Source organism: Ochotona princeps, chromosome 3 (genome assembly GCF_030435755.1).
Source record: "Ochotona princeps isolate mOchPri1 chromosome 3, mOchPri1.hap1, whole genome shotgun sequence".
In the NCBI taxonomy this organism is placed as follows: Eukaryota; Metazoa; Chordata; class Mammalia; order Lagomorpha; family Ochotonidae; genus Ochotona; species Ochotona princeps.
In genome coordinates, this window is record NC_080834.1 from 25325323 (window position 1) to 25346501 (window position 21179).

The 21179-nt window shown below is 58.7% G+C and overlaps 1 protein-coding gene across 16 annotated transcripts in view; it reads right to left on the reverse strand.

Moving 5' to 3' along the window:
- Positions 1–21179, reverse strand: part of PCBP3 (poly(rC) binding protein 3) — a 66766-nt gene that overhangs the window by 33956 nt on the left and 11631 nt on the right. Inside the window, exon 1 of one of the 16 annotated variants that reach the window (XM_058661204.1) lies at positions 17344–17431. The exons of the other annotated variants lie outside the window; for them this stretch is intronic. The gene's annotated coding sequence lies outside the window, so the exon portion shown is untranslated. Of the gene's footprint in view, positions 1–17343; positions 17432–21179 lie in introns of those variants that run through there. 16 annotated transcript variants of the gene reach the window in all.

Sequence of the window (21179 nt, forward strand, 5' to 3'; positions counted from 1 at the left end):
GAAAGCCTTTCAAGAATTAATGGCTGAAATTTCCCCAATTTAGCCTAAAGATGGAAAACAACAAATAGGAAAAAGCCCAAGGAATATACCAATGCCTGTCACAGGCAAACTCACAACTAAAGACGGAAGAATTCTGAGAGCAGCAAGTGGGGGCAGAAGGACCAGACTCCTCAGTGAGATCCCAGGGCCGGAAGGAGGTGCCCAGTGCCCTCGGGCTGATGGATGGAAGCCGAGTCCAGGGCAGAAGGGCTACAGGGGCCCCCCAGCATGCCCAGCTGCCTGTCCCTCCAGTAGGCAGGAGCACAATGGAGACAAAAAGCAGGGACCTTGGATCTCGCAGAAGCAAGAAAGGAGCAGCGAGCGCAGAGGGAGCGAACACGACTTTCCTTCTGTTCCTGACCTTGCACATGATGTAGCATGGCTGCGACCGAACCACGGTGAGGTGACGCGTGCGGGATTTTTAAAATATAATTTCATGTGGATTTATTTATTTACTTATTTATACTGGAAAGGCAGGTTTACAGAGAGGAGAAACAGAGGAAGATCTGCCCACTGGTAAACTCCCCAAGTGGCTGCAATGGTTGCAGCTGATCCGAAGTCAGGAGCCAGGAGATTCCTCAGGGTCTCCCACGCGGCTGTAGAGTCCCAAGGCTCTAACCGTCCTCTACTGTTTTCTCAGGCCATTAGCAGGGAGCTGGATGGGAAGTGAAGCACCCAGGACACGAACAAGAGTCCATATGAGGTCCTGGCGATGGAAGGCAAGGACTTTAGCCACTAGGCTATCATGCTGGGCCCAAGAACAGGATACTTAAGACAGAACACTTACGTTATAAATAGGAAAGGACAAAGAATTACGAGGGGAGCTAGGGATTCTTGCCTTCTCTTGAACTCATAATGCTGACAACAACAGAGCGTGTTGTCCGTGTGTACATGCAAAGGAATATCCTGGTGATAACCAAATTGTAGACTCTGCCACCAAAAATCAGGAAAATATGAAATATAGAGAACCAACAGAAAATCAAAAAGCAAAGAGCAAACTTATGCTCCAACATTGTACTTTGATAAAAATGACTTGATTGGGGACTGAGGAAGGAGCAGAGATCCACAGAGTGAATTAGAGAATGTGACCCAGCCATGCAATATAAATACATACAGATACCCTAAGGCCAATGTGTCGCCCCGTGCACTTCAGGAAGCGTGGGGCTCCGATAAACAGTGCAGGACACGCCTCTCCGAGAACGGACAAAAATGCATTCCAAGGGGATTAAGACTTAAACACAAGAAATGCAAACGTAAGTCTAGAGAGAGAACCTGGGAGAGCGGTGGGACTGGAGCAACCTAGGTGTATGAGGAGAACCTGGGAGAGTGGTGGGACTGGAGTAACCTAGGTGTATGAGGAGAACCTGGGAGAGTGGTGGGACTGGAGCAACCTAGGTGTATGAGGAGAACCTGGGAGAGTGGTGGGACTGGAGCAACCTAGGTCTATGAGGAGAACCTGGGAGAGTGATGGGACTGGAGCAACCTAGCTCTATGAGGAGAACCTGAGAGAGTGGTGGGACTGGAGTAACCTAGGTGTATGAGGAGAAGCTGGGATTGTGGTGGGACTAGAGCAACCTAGGTCTATGAGGAGAACCTGGGAGAGTGGTGGGACTGGAGCAACCTAGGTCTATGAGGAGAACCTGGGAGAGTGATGGGACTGTTGTGCACAGGGATTTTTCTTTTAAATCTGACCCAGTAGCACAGGCCAGAGAAGCAACAAGAAGCTTGTGGGATTATATTAAGTCAAAAACCTCCTCAGCACACATGGACTCAACAGAGGCCGAGGAAAAGGGAGCACGTGAGGAGACCCTGTGAGCAGACGTCGGGCGTGGCCAACATCCAAAGGCGGGAGAGTGCAGGCTGCACAGCCGGGCGCAGGTAGCAGACGTGCACCGCCAGGAGGCACGAGGAACAGGACTCAACGTCACCGACTGCCTCGCACCTGTTAGGATGGCTGTCTTAACAGACCAAGGATGGAAGTGCCGGTTGAGATGTGGAGGAGAGACCACCCCACAAGCAGGTGGGCAGCCACTGTGGAGAAGAGCGTGGCGAAGCGTGGAGGGTCCTCCGAAACCCAAGCCGACTGCCACAAGAGTCCCATCGGAGTGTGGCCAGCAGCCGCACACCAGGTCTGTCCACTGCGGCACCGTTCACAGAAGCCAAGACACAGAACGAATGACAGCGTCCACGAGCAGACACATGGACAGAGCACACTGTTTACACACATAAAAGGATGGCAGCAACACGGATGAAGCTAGAGGACATCAAACGGCCTGACCGGCCAGCCCACTGAAGCAGGGAGGAGAGCAGAGGTTGTCTGGGCCGGTGGGTGCAGGAGGAGTGGGAGAGGTGGGCCCAGCATCTGCAGTGGGGTGGCTCTCAGCAAAGCACCGCCAGCACCTGCTGAACACGTGACGACCACTGTCCACGGACTGATCGATGCTCAGCTTATCCCTTCCTGCCACACACAATTCATCTTTCCACCAATGTAAGGTTGGAATGTTTGAAACTCAACCACCGTGGTCCACTAATTTACACTAAAGCAGGAAACCCATGCAGGGACGCACGTAGCCACCCAAGGATCACTGAGGAACACAGGAATCAAGGGAAACTGCCTCACCTTGGGAAAGAACACGGGGCAGGGTTGGAGCGAAGGCGAAGCCCTTGCCCGCAACGCTGGCATCCTTTTGGGTGCTGATTGATGGCCCAGACGTCCCCCCATGACTCCAGCATCCTCTTTGGGCACTGGTTCAAGTCCCAGCTGCTCCATTTCTGATCCAGCTCCCTGCCAATGAGCTCCAGAACGCAGCACAGGATGGCTCAAGAGGTCCCTGCCACCCACACAGGAGCCCCGCTCTGGTCTGCCCTGCCGTGGCTGTTGTTATCATTTGAGGAGTAAACCCGAGGATGGAGGGTGCGCTCTCCTCCCACCCCCCACTCTGTAGCATTGCCTTCCAAATCACTAAACAAGAGCCAAAGGAGACCATAGCGCTGGTCTTCTTGGTCGGTGGCCCGGGGCACCCTGATCTGGAAGGAGGGCTGAGGCAAGTCAGCCATTAATACCGTTCGGATCATGTCCTCTGTTAACCTTGTGCCCACCCTGCTTACAATCTAAGCCAGGAGCAAGGCTCTGGCCAAGTGCCCCGGGGCCTCACCCGCCCTGCCGTCCACTGCTCTGCTCGCCCTTTCAGGGCCAGGCTGAGCTCCCAGCCCCCCGGCCTGGTAATCCTCTAGTCCTAGTGCCTTCTCCAGGCCCCGTCTGCTGAAGGGGCAGGCACCAGCCTGTCTTGGTGTACCTGTGATAAAATGCCCCGAGCTGGTCTGTCACACACAAGCAAGGCTTTGTGGCCCACATTCTGGTGGCAGAGGGTCCAGACAGCATGACACTGGCCTCAGCTCCATCGCATAAAGGAGCTTAAAGGGAACCAGCTACAAGTGAGGGGTCCTTGTTTCCCAACACCCTCTCCTGCGAGACCTCCCCCTGTGGGACCTGCATCGCCCTCTTAGGGCAGTGGGCGTGACCTTAGCAGCTCCACTTGGCCCCAGCACCTCACACTGGGAACCAAGCCCCAGCATAGAAACCTCTGGGAGATTGACGGCATTGCAGCCACAGCAGTCTCCTCCATTCGCCCCCGAACCCCACTGCTCCCTCAGACAAACATGTGAGTGAGTTCTGAGCCCAGGGGCTTAAACACACTGGGAAGCCAGACCCCACTAACGTCTGAGTGTGATTCTCACGAACATTCGAGATGACACCCCCACCCCCACACAGCTGGCCTCCAGCCCTGCAGAGCCAACCAACCACTCACAGGCAGTCCTTCAAAGAAAAACTCCAGGAAGCTTGGAGCAGAAGGCGGATGTGCCGTGTGCAGCACAGGCGGAGCCACGGGATGCGCTGGCCGGTGGCACAGCTGGGCCAGTGTACCCACACGCCACGGGGCAGTTCTCCAAGCACATTCGGCTCATGCTTGGCTAGGCCCTGGTGGCTGTGGCCACACTGAACACGCATGTGCACTAATTACTTCCCAAACAGCACAGTACAACACCAACACAGCAGCCATGTCGTGTTGGGAGACTCTTCTCTGCAGGGTCTTGAGCGGGTCTGCGGGGGTTCCCTCAGCCCGGCCATCTGCCCACCTGTCCACTGGGGAGTGCTGTGTGCTGGGTGAAGGTGCTGCACACGGCCACTGGCAGGAGAAGATATGGGAGCCCAGGACCCTGTGCGTGTCCCACACTCACTGGAGGCCCTGACTGGTCCTGCAGCCGGGAGAGTCTCCAGCCGGGGCATCTGGGAACAAGGCAGCTGCAGTGTCTGTCCCAGCTTTCAGTTGACATACAAACCACTAGTCACCACAAGAGGGCGGAGTGGTCACACTCAAAAAGGAATGCATCTGATTAACACCTAGAAAAGATGCAGAAACACGTCCAGGATGGCAGAACGGAGGCCGGCAGCACAGGGTGGACACGGGGCAGACACGGGGCAGACACGGGGCAGACACGGGGCAGCACAGGGCAGACACGGGGCAGACACGGGGCGGACACGGGGCAGACACGGGGCAGCATGGGGCGGACACGGGGCTGACACGGGGCAGCACAGGGCAGACACGGGGCAGCACAGGGCGGACACGGGGCAGCACAGGGCGGACACAGGGCAGCACAGGGCGGACACGGGGCAGACACGGGGCGGACACGGGGCAGACACGGGGCAGCACAGGGCGGACACAGAGCAGCACAGGGCGGACACGGGGCAGCATGGGGCGGACACGGGGCGGACACGGGGCGGACACGGGGCGGACACGGGGCAGCATGGGGCGGACACGGGGCAGCACGGGGCGGACACGGGGCAGCACGGGGCAGACACGGGGCGGACACGGGGCGGACGCGGGGCAGACACGGGGCAGGGCAGACGCGGGGCAGACGCGGGGCAGACGCGGGGCACACACGGGGCGCCTTGTGGCCGAGCCAGTCCATCAGCGAAGCCAGCACTGCCCTTGTGGCATCTCACCAAGCTCCGGCTGTGTGCTGAGTGGTCCGTCTGTCCTACAGTGCTGTGTGCTGAGTGGTCCGTCTGTCCTACAGTGCTGTGTGCTGAGTGGTCGGTCTGTCCTACAGTGCTGAGTGGTCTGTCTGTCCTGTAGTGCTGTGTGCTGAGTGGTCCGTCTGTCCTGTAGTGCTGTGTGCTGAGTGGTCCGTCTGTCCTACAGTGCTGAGTGGTCTGTCTGTCCTGTAGTGCTGTGTGCTGAGTGGTCCGTCTGTCCTGTAGTGCTGTGTGCTGAGTGGTCCGTCTGTCCTGTAGTGCTGTGTGCTGAGTGGTCGGTCTGTCCTGTAGTGCTGTGTGCTGAGTGGTCCGTCTGTCCTACAGTGCTGAGTGGTCTGTCTGTCCTGTAGTGCTGTGTGCTGAGTGGTCGGTCTGTCCTACAGTGCTGTGTGCTGAGTGGTCCGTCTGTCCTGTAGTGCTGTGTGCTGAGTGGTCGTCTGTCCTACAGTGCTGTGTGCTGAGTGGTCCGTCTGTCCTGTAGTGCTGTGTGCTGAGTGGTCCGTCTGTCCTGTAGTGCTGTGTGCTGAGTGGTCCGTCTGTCCTGTAGTGCTGTGTGCCGAGTGGTCGGTCTGTCCTACAGTGCTGAGTGGTCGGTCTGTCCTACAGTGCTGAGTGGTCGGTCTGTCCTGTAGTGCTGTGTGCTGAGTGGTCTGTCTGTCCTACAGTGCTGTGTGCTGAGTGGCCCGTCTGTCCTGTAGTGGTGTGTGCTGAGTGGTCCGTCTGTCCTGTAGTGCTGAGTGGTCGGTCTGTCCTGTAGTGCTGTGTGCTGAGTGGTCCGTCTGTCCTGTAGTGCTGTTTGCTGAGTGGTCTGTCTGTCCTGTAGTGCTGTGTGCTGAGTGGTCCGTCTGTCCTACAGTGCTGAGTGGTCCGTCTGTCCTGTAGTGCTGTGTGCTGAGTGATCCGTCTGTCCTGTAGTGCTGTGTGCTGAGTGGTCGGTCTGTCCTGTAGTGCTGTGTGCTGAGTGGTCCGTCTGTCCTGTAGTGCTGTGTGCTGAGTGGTCCGTCTGTCCTGTAGTGCTGTGTGCTGAGTGGTCGGTCTGTCCTACAGTGCTGTGTGCTGAGTGGTCCGTCTGTCCTTTAGTGCTGTGTGCTGAGTGGTCCGTCTGTCCTGTAGTGCTGTGTGCTGAGTGGCCCGTCTGTCCTGTAGTGGTGTGTGCTGAGTGGTCGGTCTGTCCTACAGTGCTGTGTGCTGAGTGGTCCGTCTGTCCTACAGTGCTGAGTGGTCTGTCTGTCCTGTAGTGCTGTGTGCCGAGTGGTCGGTCTGTCCTACAGTGCTGTGTGCTGAGTGGTCGGTCTGTCCTACAGTGCTGTGTGCTGAGTGGTCCGTCTGTCCTGTAGTGCTGTGTGCTGAGTGGTCCGTCTGTCCTACAGTGCTGAGTGGTCTGTCTGTCCTGTAGTGCTGTGTGCTGAGTGGTCGGTCTGTCCTGTAGTGCTGTGTGCTGAGTGGTCGGTCTGTCCTACAGTGCTGTGTGCTGAGTGGTCCGTCTGTCCTGTAGTGCTGTGTGCTGAGTGGTCCGTCTGTCCTACAGTGCTGAGTGGTCGGTCTGTCCTGTAGGGCTGAGTGCTGAGTGGTCGGTCTGTCCTGTAGTGCTGTGTGCTGAGTGGTCCGTCTGTCCTACAGTGCTGTGTGCTGAGTGGTCGTCTGTCCTACAGTGCTGTGTGCTGAGTGGTCGGTCTGTCCTACAGTGCTGTGTGCTGAGTGGTCCGTCTGTCCTGTAGTGCTGTGTGCTGAGTGGTCGTCTGTCCTACAGTGCTGTGTGCTGAGTGGTCGTCTGTCCTACAGTGCTGTGTGCTGAGTGGTCGGTCTGTCCTACAGTGCTGTGTGCTGAGTGGTCCGTCTGTCCTGTAGTGCTGTGTGCTGAGTGGTCCGTCTGTCCTACAGTGCTGAGTGGTCCGTCTGTCCTACAGTGCTGTGTGCTGAGTGGTCGTCTGTCCTGTAGTGCTGTGTGCTGAGTGGTCGGTCTGTCCTACAGTGCTGTGTGCTGTTGGTCGGTCTGTCCTACAGTGCTGTGTGCTGAGTGGTCGTCTGTCCTGTAGTGCTGTGTGCTGTTGGTCGGTCTGTCCTACAGTGCTGTGTGCTGAGTGGTCGTCTGTCCTGTAGTGCTGTGTGCTGAGTGGTCGGTCTGTCCTGGCATGCACTGTATTGTTAGTGTGGTCCCGTGGGTTTGAGTCTGCCCTTTCCTGGTCCTCCTCTGCTCAGCGCTGAGTGTGCCCTCAGCGCTCTGTGTCCACGCTCCCTGGCTGAGCTGTCATGCCCATCTGTTCCCCAGAGCACAGAAATGAGTTTTCTTTGAGGCATTAGAATTTCTACTTCTAAACTTTACAGTGAAATGTTTTCTGTCTGTCCATTCCTACTTCAGGGCATCTGTGTGATGGTCTCTCTACATGGGTCACCCCTGGGCAGCCTGGATGTATTGGCTGCTTAGCTGTTGAGTGTGGACAAAGGACTGTCCCTGGGATGCTGTGAATATTATTACAGATTATAGCTGCCACCTAAATCTTCCATAAAATGCTACTTTTATCTTATTAGGAATGGTTGGAGTGGCCGGTTCCAGCGCCTTCCGAGGCTCCAAGCTGTTCCCTTTGGGACTTCGGAGGGGTGCGTGTCCCACGTATGCGCCAGCTGAGGCATGCTGTTCTACTCTAGCCGAGCCTGACAGGTCACGCACACACCGAGGGGTCACGTCTACAAGGCCCCTTCTGCTTTCTGCACCCAAGGGCTCACCTTCTGGCCAGGGACCAGGGCCTAGATCTGTTCCCAGGCCACACACTTCTGGCACCTGTATCTGTGCCAGGACCAGGTGCCAGGTGCGAGGGGACGGAGTCAGAGCAGCGGAAGCAGGACCCCATGGAGGCACTGTACTCCGGCTTCGTGATTGTGCTGGAGGCCGGCCTGGCCCTGCTTCCCGAAGGCCTCACTGGCGCCTGGGGGTCAGGGGAGGCACAGGGCTGCCCCGCTGCTGTTGCAGCTCCGCCCTCCACACCACAGGCCCTCTGCGTCTGGCACTAGAGGCTGGTCAGGGGAAGGGACTCCTTGCTGGGTCTGCGTGTGTTGGCTCTTCCTGGCCTCTTGAGTCGCAGGCCGTGTCCACGGCCCAGCTGAGACCGAGGGAGGGAGAGACTAGTGGACACCCACACTGTTCTTACCAGAACCAAAACCTCACTTCAAGTTTACATTGGCTAAACTGCCAAGACCTGGTTCTAAGCAGTAGCGCTGCGGTGAGTCCATCAGGCCACTGGGCGCTGCTAGAGAAAGAGCCAACATGGAGCTCGACAGGCAGGAAGCAGGGAGCACGAATCCACAGGGACTTCCGCTGAGCCCCACAAAGCGCCCGTGTGTCCATGCCACACAGGAGGGGACAGTGGCTGACAGAGCAGGACAGAGTGCACACCCAGGCCAACTCACCACAGGAAGAGACGACTCACACTAGGCAGAAAAAAAGAAATGGGAATGGCTCACATGACAGTCCTGCAGTATACATTAGACATATAACCAGGAAAACTCCTGGGAAGAGGTTAGCACACTGCAGGGCCACAGCACACACACTGCTGACCACGGCCTCAGCACACACACTCCTGACCAGCCACAGCACACACTCCTGACCACGGTCACAGCACGCACTCCTGACCTGACCACAGCACACACTCCTGACCACAGCCACAGCACACACATTCCTGACCACGGTCACAGCACACACACTCCTGACTGTAGTCAAGGCACACACTCCTGACCACGGTCACAGCACACACTCCTGACCACGGTCACAGCACACACTCCTGACCACGGCCACAGCACACACACTCCTGACCACGGTCATAGCACACACTCCTGACCACGGTCACAGCACACATTCCTGACCAAAGCCACAGCACACACACTCCTGACCAGTCACAGCACAGCACACACTCCTGACCACAGCCACAGCACACACACTCCTGACCACGGTCACAGCACACACTCCTGACCACAGCCACAGCACACACACTGTTGACCACGGCCACAGCCCACACTCCTGACCACAGCCACAGCACACACACTGTTGACCACGGCCACAGCACACACTCCTGACCACAGCCACAGCACACTCACTCCTGACCAAAGCCACAGCAAACACACTCCTGACCACGGTCACAGCACACACACTCCTGACCACAGTCACAGCACACACACTCCTGACCACGGTCACAGCACACACACTCCTGACCACGGCCACAGCACACACTCCTGACCACAGCCACAGCACACACTCCTGACCACGGTCACAGCACACACTCCTGACCACGGCCACAGCCACACTCCTGACCACGGTCACAGCACACACTCCTGACCACAGCCACAGCCACACTCCTGACCACGGCCACAGCACGCACTCCTGACCACGGTCACAGCACGCACTCCTGACCACAGCCACAGCACACACACTCCTGACCACGGTCACAGCACAAACTCTTGACCAGTCACAGCACACACTCCTGACCATGGTCACAGAACACACACCTGACCACGGTCACAGCACACACACTCCTGACCACGGCCACAGCACACACTCCTGACCACGGTCACAGCACGCACTCCTGACCACGGTCACAGCACACACTCCTGACCATTGCCACAGCACACACACTCCTGACCATAGCTGTTGCACACACTCCTGAGCTCAGCCGCAGTCCAAGCATCACCGAGCAGGTAGTGGAGGTGCTGCCATAGGCAGCTTCGTCCATGCAGCTATATGAGGTGGACATGGCTGCCCACACTGACCATGGCCTCATTATCTGTGCTCAGTCTAGGCCTGTATTGAGGGCCTCAGCTGTCAGAAAGGGACCAGGGGGTGGTGCGCTCAGCCTTGACGCATTGTGTTTAACAGCTCAGTGCACATCAGCTGCATGAGGCAAGGGCAGCAGAAATGCCAAGGCTGATTAGCTGCTTCACTCCCCTTGAGAGACGCAGTGTGCACACATGTCCCCAGGGCCACCGGGGAAGGGAGGGCTCTGTCCTGTGTGTCCTGCCAGCCACAGTTAGCATTACAAAGACCGGGCTCTCCCAGCCCTGGCTTAGGAGAGAAGTCTATACAGCATGCTCTCCTGTCACTCACATACCAAGACAGACAAAGTGACAGGGCTATGCCCGTGACTGCTCACCCCTTTCTGTGCTGCCGGGACTGCCCAGTTTTCTGCCTCTCTGGCCCAGGCCCCTCACATGCTGCTGGTTCTCCATCCTTCCACCAGGGGAGAGTGCCCAGGGTTCTGGCACCTCCTCAAAATGCCCAAAGTACTTGACATCATCACATACCATGCTGATAGACCCCAGACAGGCAGTGGTGGCCCTTTACAGTGGTAACAGAGTGGGAAACTGCTGGCCTTGTGACTGACAGCCATGGTGCTGTCCCGGGCAACAGCTAACCCCTGTGTTTGTGGCCCTGGCACTGTAAGCAGACACACTGTGACTTGCAGGCTGTGTCAGGGCCACGCATGGCAGGCCGACAGTGGCATGTGGCTGAAACAGCCTCCAGCCACAGTGGGAGGCTGGCCAAAGCAGAGGCCCATCTTGGCCCATGGAAGAATTTGGGGAGACATTCCTCACATGACTTGTGTTTGCCCAGCTCTGACCAGCCCTAGGCACCGGAGCCACAGCACCATGCTCAGGTAGCTTACGGCTGGCAGAGAGCTCAGACAGTGGGATGCCAGAATATATTCGGCTAAGGTTCCTCTTCTGTCCATTTCCTACAGGCTCCTGAGTGAAGTACCCAGAGGGGACACAAGAGGTCAGCTCTCTTGGGGGACATGGAGGCACGCTTCCTGCGGCTGCAGCTCAGTGGATGAACGGAAGGGGAGGCTGACAGCCTGCCTGGCCCTGCCTCTGCTCTGGGAGAGCAGCCAGGACATCCCTCACTCTTGCCCTTGCTTTGGGCAAGGAGGGACGCCAGCAGGGGCCCAGAGGAGCTGGCCCAGCATGGCCTGGGTGATAGGTCAGCCTGTGTGTTCTGTGCTGTGTGACCTGCCCTGTGTGCCAGGGTCCTGAGCCTTGACCCCAGGAAGCTGCATCTGAAACAATGGCGAGCAGCTCAGAGCTGTTCCAGAGTGGTGGCTGGGCTGTGCTGAGGGGCAGCCCACTGGCTAGCAGCCAAGGGCTCTGAGAAGGCCCTGAGCAGTCGGGAAAGCTGCTGGCTTCCTGTGGGCGGGAAGGCGTAGAGTCAGCATGGCCACAGAGGTCGGTGACCTGCTCTGTGACGGGGCTCGCAGGAGCCCTGCAGTGTTGCCCCTCGGGGACATGGCTGACCGTGTGTTCCCACAGTGCACCTGCCTCTGAGACCCGGTGAGCCCCGTCTGGGATGCTGGAGGGTTCCCTGGACACTCCTGCACCTTTCACTATGGGAGAGGCCAGTGAGGAGAGAAAAGCCCAGAGGCCGTGTGCAGGCACTCAGAGCCCTGGGCTGCAGCGCGTGAGAGGGAACAGGAGTGGACCCTCCCACGCCAGCCAACTCAGACAATCACAGTTAAAGGGCTGCCTCTTAAGAGAACTTCAAAAAATTTCAGAGTTGGCATAGAGCTAGCGGATGTGTAAACATAGCAAGTCAGCAAACATTATCATGGGATGTTCTATCAAGAACCAGCAAACGTACATTGTCCTGACCACCGTCACCTCAGCCATTAATTCTCCCTGGCTGACCTACCTAATTCAAGCCTACAGACAGATTTTAAAAGCTGTGTGAAAACTCCTCGGGCCAGGAAGAGCTGAGGGAAAGGAACCAAGTGTGACGTCCTAGCTCCCAGGGAGGCAGCCACGCAGAGGGCAGCCGGGCCAGGGACAGCAGAGCAGAGCAGGGGAGGCACACACCGGCAGGAAGAGGCAGAGGGTGCCCCTCTGTGGACCCTGAGCTCACACAGGTCAGCAAGGCCGAGTGCACTAGGCCCTGCGGAGGGGTGACCACACAGCCAGGGAGTGCACGCTCAGGTGGGCAGCCCCTTAGTCCAGGGGGACACGCAAATAGGTTGCAGTGCACACCACATGACCCCCAGAATGGCCTAACACCCCAGCAATTTTCCAGGGACCAGCAGAGTGCAGAATGGCCAGGAGCCCTGCTTCCCACTCCCCTGCTTTCCACGGGGCACACTCCGGGGAAGAAAGCTGGTGTAGTCTAACAGAGCTGCTCATTTCAGCATTCTCAGCTGGCAGCGATGAGGAGCAGTGCTGTGCCAGGCCTCCGCGGAGCTCATGCTGGGGACACTGGGAACACCATCAGTGTCACAGACACAGATCAGAGCCACCATCGGCTGATTAATAATACCAAATAAAACATGGTGTGCCAGCCTGGGAAGGACCCCGTGTCTGGGGACAGAATGCAGTTCACGGCACATAGTGGCTAGCTGGACTTGAACCACACCATGAGCGCTGTCCATGGCTCTAAAACTGGGATCAGCACAGCACAGCACGGCGTGGTGCCCTGCCCCCTCCCTCACCCAGCACAGCACGGCACGGCGTGGTGCCCTGTCCCCTCCCTCACCCAGCACAGCACAGCACAGCACGGCGTGGTGCCCTGTCCCCTCCCTCACCCAGCACAGCACGGGCACGGTGTGGTGCGGTGCAGATAGGAAGCTAAAAGGACTATGGAGCTCAAGTTCACAGTGTGACTAAAAGTTACAGAAAGTCCAGCTAGAAAGCCAAGAGTGCCACAATCTGGTGGCCAAGCTGGGCACCTCTGATTGGACAGCGTTCTGCTCGTCCCATGGAACCCACGTGCAGGATGCTGTGCATATGGGGTTTGCAATGGGCCTGGCAGCCTGCAAATACTCAAGGCACAGCGAGCACACGTGTGCACACATGCCAACATGTGTGGGGGCTGGGCACACACATGCACACATGCCAACAGGGTCCTGGCAGCAGGGGTTCAGGGTGGCCTCAGCATGTGCTGCACATCTTGCTGGAGGCCTCACACACACACGCCCTAGTAGCAGCCACCTGTGACTGTGCACAGCTGGCCATGGGGCACAGGAGCAGCACACAACGGGAGGATGAGCTAAAGCTGATGCCGGGGTCCCTGGACCCCTGGACCCCTGGACCCCTGGTGGGGTCTGACTTTGGCAGCCTCAGGAGGAGATTGAGGGAGGGTGGTGGGAAGCATAGACAGCCCTACAACACAGGGGCCACAATGAGGGCTGACCCCACCTCCCTGCTCCTCAGCTGGATGCTGGGATTAGAGTTAATCCTGAAGATCAACTTTAATCCCCTGTCGGCCCCCAGCTGCCAGTCTCCTGCATTCTATTCTGGTTTTTATTTTTAATGTTAGCATAAGCATTGGAAAAAGATACGTATGTGTGTGGCAGAGACAACCTAGGACTTTTACCTGCTGACACACAAATGCAAACAGCACATGAACCAGCCAACAGAACACGCTCACTGGGTGTCAGTTGTAGGAGCTGGGTCCACAACTGGCCAGGAGAGAGGGACAGCACAGCTCCATCAGACCATGGTGGAATCGGAAAGGCAGGCTTTGGCCAGGCTGCCCTGAGCCAACCCACATAGAACGGGACTCCATGCCAGCACGATGAGACTGCCCTGATCAACCACTGTGCCCTTCAACCACGGTGCCCTGATATCACCACTGTGCCCTGCCCACTGTGCCCTCCCCAGCACTGTTTCCTGGTTTCACTGCACTCTAACACCAGGCAGTCCCTGGGAGAGTTCTGATGCCAGGCAGTCCCTGGGCAAGCTCTAACACCAGGCAGTCCCTGGGAGAGTTCTGATGCCAGAGTCCTGGGTGAGCTCTGATGCCATGCCATCCGTGGGCGAACTCTGACGCCAGGCAGTCCTGGGAGAGCTCTAATGCCTGCCATGGTGCCTAGTGCCACTGCTGCCTTCCGGGGGGTGTTGGCAGTGGGTGTCCGGTGCTTCCGGGCAGTCACCACCAGGGCCTCCCTCCATGTGGATGTTCAGGCCGCATGGTTTGCACTGTCTTCATGCCCAGCATCTCTGACACAAGGTGTCACGTCTGAGGTCATTCTCGCTGCTGCATGGACAGGCTGGATCCTCTCTGAGCTGCACATGACAGCGCCAGCCAGCTGAGGACAGCGGCCTCTGTGCCACAAGTGCAAATGTGGAGGGTATCCACGTGACTGTCTTCACGATGCCTGCAAGCCCTCACGGATCCTAGCTCGGTGGCAGGCCCTGGCGGGTCCTACACGGAGGGTCCTAGCTCGGTGGCAGGCCCTCGCGGGTCCTACACGGAGGGTCCTAGCTCGGTGGCAGGCCCTCGCGGGTCCTACACGGAGGGTCCTAGCTCGGTGGCAGGCCCTCGCGGGTCCTACACGGAGGGTCCTAGCTCGGTGGCAGGCCCTGGCGGGTCCTACACGGAGGGTCCTAGCTCGGTGGCAGGCCCTCGCGGGTCCTACACGGAGGGTCCTAGCTCGGTGGCAGGCCCTGGCGGGTCCTACACAGAGGGTCCTAGCATGGTGGCAGGCCCTCGGGGGTCCTACACGGAGGGTTTTAGCACAGTGGCAAGCCCTCGTGGGTCCTAGCACAGCCAGTCCTAGCATAGTGGCAGGCCTTCGCAGGTCCTACATGGCATGTCCCAGCAGCAGTAGCTATCCTCAGGCCCTGGCAGGGGCATTAGAAACCAGTGTTGCCAGCCCTCTCTGTACACACGCACACCCGCTGGCAGGTCACAGTGGGCTTACCCTGTGGAAGGCAGTGGTCAAGACGTTGTCCACAGCAAGCTTGGCAGCTCACCTCTGCCCAGTCTGCTCTCTGTGTGGTCTCCTGGTCTCAGCTCACTCACCACCTACACATCTTAGGAACAGTAGTCACTGTTCTCCCCTGACTGCTGTGGCCGCCCTGGCCTGCAGCTTGCTGCGTGGACGGCCTGTTTGATCCCACCCTCTCACTGTTCTCCCCCGCTGCAGGCTAGGTGGGAGAGCGGGGCCAGCCGGGGGCTGCAGCTGCGTGGCAGGCTGGAAGGGGCAGCCCAAGGTGGGCGCTCCCTGTGCGGCCCCCCACCCCCGGCAGGGCCTCCTCCAAGCAGGGGCTGCTGCAGCCCCTCATCCTTCCTGACTCCCTGCCAGATGGCCCTCTGTCTCTCCTTCCCAGCCGCCCGCCCTGGCACTGGTGAGCGAGGTCACGTTTCCCGCATGGCCCCATGGTCTCAGGTCCTGTCAGCAGGAGGGCAGGTGGACAGGGCACAGGCAAACTGGCTGTGTTCTCCAGCACAAGGGCCAACGTGGTGCAGACACACATAGTGGAAACACGTCGGCTGTCTCATGTCTGCCACATGTGAACGGCGGGGTCATCAGACGGCAGAGACGGGGCCACTAGGGAGGGTCCCTGCCTGGCTGCAGCAATTGAACTGTGACTCCCACACCATCTGTCCCAGACTCTCAACCTGACATCAAGGTCAAACCTCAGAGTGCCTGCGGGGAAGGGCAATGAGGACTGGAGAGTTCCCAGGCGAGTGTGAGGGTGGTGGTCCCGAGACCCCAGCGGGAGGACCACCAAGCTGCTACCACCAGCTGGAAGAAAGCGAGCCTAGCTCCTCCCCTGCTGGCCTGCCTACATTCAGGTGAGTCCTGTGGGTCCTGAGCGCCATGAACTTGGAGGACCCTCAGTGGGAGAGGGGCCAAAAGACCTGTGGGTGTGTCCTGTACCTGAGCTGAATGTGACCTGAGCAGTGACGAGGCTCTGTCGGGGCTTGGGGGCCATTGCAGGCAGGGCCCTGCAGTCCCTAAGTAACAACATGTATGGCTGACAGGTGCGTGGCTTGTGGGGTCCAGCAACACCTATGGCTGCAAGACCAGAAGCACAAGGACACTAGGAGGGCAGGGCTGGAGCTGGGGAGAGAGGAGCGTGGCCATCAGGCCGCCTGGCCAGGGCTCCTGCACCTTGGTTCTGAGAGGGAATGGGGCTCCTGCACTGCCATGTGTGGCGGCAGCATCTCCCAGACACATGTGCAGTCCTGCCTATGGCACAGGCTTTGCCTCCAGGGTTGGCTGCGTTCATCTGTCCCACACGGACAGCAGCTGGCCGAGGGTGGTCTGTGACCCATGACCAGCCAACACAGGCGCGGCCTCCGACCACAGGGCCAGGCTGTGGGGCATGAGCAGAGAGGAGACACGACCAGAACCCACAGTGACTTTCTCCAAGCATAAACAGCCATGGCATGAGCAGTGCCCACTTTTCTGCCCACCTTAGTGAGACAAGAGAAAAATGCCCTTTAGGCAAGATGTGGGGTTGGCTGGAAAGCACTCCTTCGGAGCACTGCTGCTGAGGCTGCGGCAGCCCTGGAAGCGACACTCCCAGGAAGCCGTGCTCCGGGACAGCCCGAGCTTTGTGCCGCAGCCCAGAGGCCCTTCCACCCCAGCGCGTGCTTCCATGAACCTGTCCGCGGATGCTCTCTGGAAAGCCAGTCAAAACACGGATTCCCGATGCTTCATCTCGGATAGACGAAAAACCATTTCCTGACAGACCTCACAGAGCATGCCATCCCGACCTGGGTCCTGGGAACTTCTGTCACAGTTGTACCCAAGCCAACCCTTACACAGGGAGCAGGGGCCGACGGGGGGGCCGACGCAGGGAGGGGACAGACAGACATTGCAGAGCCAATGCTCCTTTCTTCACAAAATGCGTCCATCGGAACATTCAGCTCAGGTACAGGACACACAAAATGTTGGTTTTGTGTCTGAGCTGCAAGACGTCACCCTAAATTCACATACTCCCCAGACTCCAGCCTGCGGGGATCCCACCTGAGCCTCCCAGGGTGGGGACCGTGTTATTTCCCAGCACAAGCCTGAGAGGTTCCGTGGCCATCTCATGCAGTGACACTTGCCAGCACAGAGCTTACTGCAGGGACCAGCCAGTGGCTCACCTGCCCGGCGCCGAGGGCAGTGTTCTCCAACAAGACGGATGTGCCAGTGCCCAGAATGTGCACGGTGGGAACCACGGTGCACCACACCCAGTGTCTCGGACCAACACAGACACGGACACTCCGTCTAGAGAGGTCAAGAGTAGGAACCGCATCACCATGGCGGAGGACCGAGGGCCCCCTGTGACCCGGGGCCACACCGTGCACACCGTAGCTGCTGCCTTGTTGGGAGGGAGCCCGTGCTCCCCAGCTGCCGGCCCACTTGTCCCTGACACCCTGAGCAAGCACCGGCCCTGTCCACCTTGCACGCATACCGGCGCCGGAGCCCAGGCTCTGGCTATACCCCTGCAGCCAGGCTCAGCCACCGGTGCCCGCACGCTGCTGCCGCCTTAGCCCAGGGCCCTCGGAATCCCCTTACCTCAGAACAAAGCAGCTTGGTGAGGTCGGCAAGGCTTGCCTGATGTATCAGACAGATGGCCACGGTGCCTGCTCAGAGATGAAATGCTAAGGGGGAGAAATTAGAGTGATGTTTTGTTCTCATTCGAAGGGGGCCACCATCCCATTGGCCTGGGGTTGGAAGCCGCGTGACATGGGACCCAGCACATGTGACCTATTTTTTGCCCAGCTCCCCTCACGCCCTTGCAGGGTGCACCCAGTGCTCCAGCACTGCTGTTCCAATGTCTCGTCCCCCAAGGGGTGGCCGCACAAGCCGGTTAGCCTGAAGGACAGACGGCACTTCAGTAAGCCCTGCCGGGGGCTGGGGCGGGCAGCGTGAGCCCCACTGCCCAGCGCTAATCCCATAGCTCCAGCACCGAGCTGGCTGTGCTGCACCCGCACCGACACTCTGCCCAAGGACATCGGTGGCACAAAGGGGTCCTACTGTGGACTGCAGGTACTCAGGGAACTGAGGCAGAAGCTGCTTCTCACGCGAACAAGGTACCTGAAACAGCACGGACCAGAAATCCCTCCCCCTTTCCCCTTCACTGTAGCCCAGGTAGCAAGCCCCACACATGTGAACGAATGCGCTGTGTCCCTGGGTGCCATGCTGTTGTACGGCATGACAAGGGCAGGTGGATGGAAGGTTCTGGTCAGGACCCGGCAGCTCGGACTCCAGACCACCGCGAGGAGGGACAGGGTACACCCCATTCCACCCCGCATGGGGGAAGGTTGTCTTGCAGCCCAGGGCTGATGGTTTTCACGGAGTTCAACGAGACAATGGACAGGGGGAACACGGAAGGCAGTGGCCGCACATGGAGACAGGGGCTGGTGGCCGCGAAGGGGCGCCGGGAGGTTGCTGAACCAGCCCCGGCGCACACAGCAACGGCTCCTGCAGCTCTTCGGGACCGGCACACTCAGCCTGTATGCCACAGATTGAGAGCAGCACAAACGTGCTCTCTCTAGAAAAAGCGGGGCACACAGTACGTGTGCTCGGATGGCCTCCAGTAAGTGACCCCCCAGGAAGGCCTTCTTCGCCCACCCAGACTTCACACAGCACAGCCGGTTCTCACACCGAACCACCCAATTACCCTGCTCCCTTCCCTCCGAGGGCCATCAGTGAAACAGTTTCCTTTATTTCATTTTTTAAAGATTCACTTGTTTTTACTTGAAAGTTACAAAGAAAGAGAGAGGGAGAGACAGAGAAAGATCTTCCATCTGCTGGGATCACTCTATGGATGGTTCCAATGACTAGAGCTGGGCTGGCTCGAATCCAGGAGCCAGGAGCTCCTTCTGAGTCTCTCACGTGGCTGCAGGGACCTAAGGAGTTGGGTTACCCTCTGCGGCTTTCCCAGGCCATTAGCAGGGAGCTGCTTGGCCAACTTTGAGGGGCTAACCCCAGACCTCAGGGTGAGGGCTGATGGCCCGTCCCCTGGAAGGGTGTGGAAGGAGGAGCACTGTGCCTCCTCAGGAGATTCCTTCAAGGGCAGTGATGGGGGGCACAGGAACAGACCTGGGGTGCAGGTGGGGTGAAGAAGCCGGCCAGGGTGGGGTACCCGTCTGGCATCACACCAGCCTGCAGGGTGTTAGCTGGACCCAACGGGGATGCCCCCTGGCCCATGGGGTTGTGCCACAAGCCTGCCCACTGTCTCTGTCCGTGGGATGACCGTGACCAGGTCACAGGTTAATGGGGCACACTCGGCCGTCCCTCTCTGCATGTGCCCAGTAGCACTGCCATTTCACTGTGCCTGCGACATGTCCATGGGGTCAGGTTCTGCTTTCTGGCTTTTGGGGTGATGCCTTCTAGGTGCTTCTCTCCTGCCAAGGGCTCCAGGCCCACCTGAAGCCAGCTGCGCCTCTACCAGGCCCTGGTCCCTTTGCCATCAGAGCCTTGCAGGCACAGCAGGATAAGAGGGCAGGTGAGCAGAGCTGTGGAATGCAAGTGAACTGAGCAGTTGTAACCGGCCCCTGTCAGGACGCAGCTTTTAATGGGATGGGATGGGAACCTAGCCAGAAATCAGTTTTAACCTCTGGTACAGGCAGTGGGTGTGAGCTAAACCTTCCACTCTCTTGAGCAGCAATGGTGACAGGGCCCTCTGACAGGGCTGGCTGTCTGCGGTGTGTGCTAGCGACAGGCTGCAGTCTCCAGGCCACGAGAGGGGCAGCTAGGCACACTGGTCCAGTCCTCTAGCAGCGCGAGGGAGGAGCCTGTGTCCCTGCAGCGCCAGGTCAGGCCGCAGACTTGAGCCCACGGTGAGTCCTCTCTGGTGCGTGGTGACAGTGGCCCTGGTCCTGATTCACAGCTACAAGTAGGACAGCGCTTGGCCACCCTGGGGTCAAACGGCCTTGGAGGCGACCTTGGACACAGCCTGGCAGTGGTGGCCATGTGTTCTTCTCCCATGTCTCTGGTTACGGAGGAGGTCGGATCCTGCTGTGGACCAGTGGGTGCCTTCCCAAAGGAGGCGCCTGGGCCACTGGTCACTGCAGCCTAGAGTCTGGGCTCTGGCGCTGAAGGAGCTGCAGCTGTCCCTGCGTTTGCTGCCGCATTGCTCTGCAGTGCCCGCCCTCACGGAGCATGGCAGCACACTCGGCAGTGCCCGGGGATGCCCAGAGACCAGGCGCAGCTGTCCCTGTGTTTGCTGCCATATTACTTTGCAGTGCCCACCCTCACGGAGCATGGCAGCACACTCGGCAGTGCCTGGGGATGCCCAGAGACCAGGTGCAGCTGTCCCTGTGTTTGCTGCCGCATTGCTCTGCAGTGCCCACCCTCACGGGGTGGGCAGCACACTCGGCAGTGCCCGGGGATGCCCAGAGACCAGGCGCAGCTGTCCCTGTGTTTGCTGCCATATTACTTTGCAGTGCCCACCCTCACGGAGCATGGCAGCACACTCAGAAGTGCCCGGGGATGCCCAGAGACCAGGCGCAGCTGTCCCTGTGTTTGCTGCCGCATTGCTCTGCAGTGCCCGCCCTCACGGAGCATGGCAGCACACTCAGAAGTGCCTGGGGATGCCCAGAGACCAGGCGCAGCTGTCCCTGTGTTTGCTGCCGCATTGCTCTGCAGTGCCCGCCCTCACGGAGCATGGCAGCACACCCGGCAGTGCCCGGGGATGCCCAGAGACCAGGTGCAGCTGTCCCTGTGTTTGCTGCCGCATTGCTCTGCAGTGCCCGCCCTCACGGAGCATGGCAGCACACCCGGCAGTGCCCGGGGATGCCCAGAGACCAGGTGCAGCTGTCCCTGTGTTTGCTGCCGCATTGCTCCACAGTGCCCGCCCTCACGGGGTGGGCAGCACACTCGGCAGACTGAGTATCCACGTGTAACCGAAGGAAGCTGGACGCTTACTTCACATCGTATTTAAAATGAACTCAAAATGTGTCTAAGGCCTGGAACCACAAAACTGCTGGAAGGAATCAGAGCAGCAGCTTCACAGCACTGGAGAGTGACCCTCGGGGATGACACCAACAGCCTGACCCACAAAGTCAAAACCAGACAAAGTGGATCCCATAGAACTTTAAGACGTCAGAATCAAGACACAAACAACATCATATGTCTCACAAATGGTTAATCCAGGTCATAGCAACGCCGCTACAGCTCAACAATATAACTCAATTTAAAGACAGGCAAAGGCCTTGGACAGACCGTTCTTCAAAGATTCACCAACGACGTCAGCACAAGGAAGGCTGGCCTCACGTCCAAACATCAGGTCAACGTAAAGGCTACCACGACGAGGTGCCTCACGGCCCCGGACGGCCACAAACGCCCAAGTGCTGGTCGGGGACAGCGATACGGCGGTCCTTAGGCACGGGCGGTGATTCTCCAAA